Genomic DNA, 4354 nt, shown 5'->3' with positions numbered 1-4354 from the left:
GGATTTGTTGTTGCTTCAAGAGCTATTAAAGCTATTCCTTTACATAATGGAGAGTCTATTGTTGGGAAAATGTTTGCAGATGACAATGCCAATGCCATCCCCATGTCATCAAATAATATCTTGATATTGCAAATGTGCTAATTGATCTTTATGATAAGTTTTCGAGATGTGCCAAAAACTAAGGTGCTTAGACTATCTTTGAAGGAGGACAATGGTATTCTTCAAGGTTGTAATTTGAAGATTATTAGCCTTGGCGATACTTAGGATGTCCAATTTGGGTACAAGTTCCTCTTAAACAAATATTTAGATGGTTTTATCATGAGCTTGTATCTAATATGTAGTTTTGTAATAAGTGTCTCTGTTGCTTCAAATGATTAACTTCAACTCAACCTTGGGAAATTTTGCTTCACTCTTAGATCTTTTTATCTTTGATAAAGGATGAGATGAGGCTTGAATTATAATGGTATGATCATCTCTTGATGGGAAGCTAAGGATTTGGGTCTTTGATATGACCCAACTAGTTGTTAATTTTCATAGAAACTTTAGGTGGTGTTGAATCTTTCGAGTGATTAGTGAGGAGGGAGGGTTTCTAAGCAAGGTTATCAATATGGTTATATAAAATAACCGTGATGACAAACTACTAGATAACATAAGCTTGAAAGTACCTATCTCAAACTACTAGAGAACACACAAAGGCACAAAGGCACCAGAAAGACAAAGCGAGGTATCTATGTCAAAAGGCATAGGGCATCTACACATAAGATTGAAAGAGTATTTTGACTTCCCATAGACCCTTAATGCTTTGAAGTGGCATGGTATCATTAAAGGGTCACCACATCTACAAAGTGGTGAAGGTGCAAATGCATGTAGTAAGAGGGCTTTTAACTATCCTCCACATGACATTCAATATTTTCATTTGAAGTGGACAAGAGATGCCTATTAAGGAAGAAAATAGAAGAGATTCCTAACGAGGTTAAGAACTACTCATAAATTACATATTAGATTGATAATAATGGGCAATTTGCAAATTAGACTACTCAAAAATTGCAGTTTGGATTGATAAATTTGCAAACTTCTCAAAAATTATAGTTTGGATTGATAGTGAGCCTAACATTAACAAAAACTTGCAAATCAAACTAGTAATGGTGCATGCTTGAAGCTTTTCAGTATGTTATTCTATCATGACCTGAGATTCATGGGCAAATCTCACCTTTGGAAGAGACACCATCACTATCCTACTAAATGGTAGGCAAAATAAGCCAAAACATTCGAAGCAAAATAGTATGCAAATTGATCGAAAACATTCAAATAAAAACCTCTATGGAAAGAAAGATCTAACAAGCTTAAAGTTCTTTGTAGTTACCTCACAACCTACCCCAAAACCTCTATGAAGTGCAAGACCTACCAAGCTTAAAAGTTTTTTGTAGTTTCCTCACAACCTACCAAATGCTATATCATACGAGTAAATAGAGGCATGCAATGCCAATGTGGTGAGACCACAAACCTTTCAGGATACACACATTACATTTGGTGGTTGAAGGGTTGCATAAATCTATCAAGCATCAAACAGGGGTTCTCAATAGAGAGTGCATTTAGTTCAGAAGAGTTCGTGGAAGAGAAGTGTCCAGGTTCTTGAAAGAGTTGTTGTTGGGGTCAAGGATGTATCAGGGTAAGGACTATGCAATCCTCCCCTATGTAGTTGGATATGTAGAAAAGAGCCGTGTCACGTGTGGTTGTGTAATAGTCTACATACCGAGAAGAGTTGTATGCTTGTGTATAATTTACAAGAGATTTGGTGAGATGTGTGAGTCCAAAGAACGGTGGTGTTTAGCTTTGTTGAGCTCCTATTTAACGGTAGTGTTTTGCTTTGTTTGACCCTAAGCCCAAGTTAGAAATCCCTAAGAAATCTAGAAATTGGTGAATGAAAGTGCGTCTGGTAGGCACTTGTGGGCTAAAGCTTTGGATCCATGAGATTTAGGATCCTAACTGCCCTTGCCAGGGAGTTGGGATGACACAAACTTTTCAGCCCACGGGCCATCATCCCTCTCATTTCATGAAAAATCAGGTATTATTAGTTAATCATGCGTTGGGTCCGTTGCATGCCTTTAGTACTGGGTCCCATAGCCACTGCACCAGAAACTTTCTTCCCCCTACACCATTCACATTGTAGCTTGCCCCTTCATCATCTCTCAAGAGAAAGCCAGGGTAGCCGCCTCCTGCACCCCTGCCATAGATACCTTCACAAATATCAGCAATCTCAGTTGGAGCTTCAGGATCAGATCCTGCAAACCAAGCGTTTATCAGGGGGTTGGAGGCCATCTCTGCAAGCTCATGACCGATTACGGTGATCATGCCATCAATACCGATGTCGTTGTTGGGAGCTTGGACAGGTTTCATGGCGCCGGCCATGTAGGAAGGCACAGAGAAAGGGTATGCGCAGGTCTCAGGGCACTGCGTCGCCGAGTTGCCGATCCAAGCATATGGAAGGGTGTATCCGGTGATGGACGGATAGGTAAAGTAATGGAAGCCGCAGGCGCCTGCACAGAAATCCTGCTGTGTCACATCTGCTGATGTCAGAAGTATGTAGACCCCCCCCTTTGGATCCACAGGTAGGGTTCCACTGTGCATCTGCAGCGCGGTCTTGATGACCTCCTGTGTGGAGATCCGGGTTAGGGTTTGGTTGCGGGAATAGAGGTCTGTGTGCTCGCCGGCGATGGAGATGGAGTCCGAAATAGGGGCTAGGGTTTGGTCTGTGTAGAGGCGGACGGTGCTCCACCAGGAGGAGAGGGAGGGTGGGGGGATGGCGGGGGCAGAGATGGATTGGAAGAAGTCGCGGATGGTGGACTGTTGGGAGGGCTGCCAGAGCCCGTACCAGATGAGGTAGACACGGATGTGGGAGGTGAGGACAGGGCCCATGTGGTATTTCATGTCGGGGGATGGGGAGGAGGAGATGAGGCGAGGGAGGCAGGCGCGGGGGAGGGTAAGGAGCAGGAGGCAGAGGAGAGAGACGGGGGTGGCCGCCATAGCTGTGTTCTCTTTCCTTCTTCTTCTTCTTCTACTTCTTCTTCTGTCTAGTGGCTACTCAGTGTTACTATCCATCCAGTCGTAGCTCGTATTATACAGACGTTTTGTTGATGGCGCGCCCTGCCGCTGTTGTAACTTGTCCCTGCCACGTGGCCTCTGAACTCCAGATACTGGACAGAGAGCATATCGCCTTTGCACGAATCCACGCGTCCGCCCCACACAAAATCCCAGCCACGGTACACAGCGCCTTCCAACGGCGGGTGCCGGCCGGTCTAGTCTGTCTTGCTCAAGCCCCTTGGTCACCGAAAAACCGCTTTTCCCAAGCAGTAAGAACTCTCGATACGGATGTCCTCTCGCGAGAACTACCTTCAAGCTGTGTATGGCCCATGGGTGCTTTTCTTATAATGCAGTTACATTTGCACCAGACACAGTAAATAATATGTACAACAAAATGCCATCAAAGGGCAAGCTTCAAGAACACCTTAAGCCTTCTTCATAGCTTTGTGAAAGACTTTGTAGACCCTATCCTTACCACCAAAAGCCTTAAGGGACGCTAAAACATCATTATGAGAGTGGGGCCACTTATCCATAGCGACTAACAAGGTAGGGTCCCCACCTAAACACCTTGTCATTCCTACACTTCCGAATTCTTAAGAATAATATAGCTCTAATTGTGTCCCATAACTTCATGCTTGCAACTTACTTCATCCTTCTTGCCTTTCTTGCCAAATAGCATCAACTTGCAATCTAGGCTTTCATCAAAACTTGCATTGCCTATCCATTCCTTTGCTTTCTTCCATACCCTCCTAGCTTCTTGACATTCAAGGTAGGCCAACTCGGCTTGAGTCCATTCAACAATTGGTATAGGAAGTGTGCTTCCCTCCCCTTCATTCAAGTCGAACTGGGCTTTCGCCATCTTCGCCTCCATCAATGCCATATGCATATGGCAACACAAGTCTTTCCACCTTAATAGCCCTTTCACCAAAATTATTCTTGTCATCCTTGGATTCTCATCCATTAGTCTAAAGGGTGGATCAAATGCACAATTGTTAGTCCAGATAATTTGCATTAGTGATGAATTGCCCCTCCTATCATTTGTGCCACCCCGTGTAGCTTCCTTGATCACCTCTTGCCATGCAATTGTAATCTTCTTGGGCAACATCAAACTACAGGATTTTGACTTTTTGCCCCAAGACAATAGGGTCCATCCAATGCATATCTGCTACTTTTACTCCCTTGAGCCTAACCAAATATAAACATCTCCTTAATAGGACCACCAACCACGGTTGGTGGGGTCCTGCTCCATCCTTTAAAAAGGCTTGAATACCAA

General features: G+C 43.9%; 1 pseudogene; it reads right to left on the bottom strand.

Moving 5' to 3' along the window:
- Positions 1 to 1653: 1653 nt before the first annotated feature.
- Positions 1654 to 3198, bottom strand: LOC148032041 (protein EXORDIUM-like 5 pseudogene; annotated as a pseudogene).
- Between the last annotated feature and the right edge of the window lie 1156 nt (positions 3199 to 4354).

Source organism: Lygodium microphyllum, chromosome 8 (assembly GCF_053477565.2).
Source record: "Lygodium microphyllum isolate KBCC chromosome 8, Lygodium_microphyllum_v1.1.10, whole genome shotgun sequence".
In the NCBI taxonomy this organism is placed as follows: Eukaryota; Viridiplantae; Streptophyta; class Polypodiopsida; order Schizaeales; family Lygodiaceae; genus Lygodium; species Lygodium microphyllum.
This window is presented reverse-complemented; position numbering and strand designations above follow the sequence as displayed.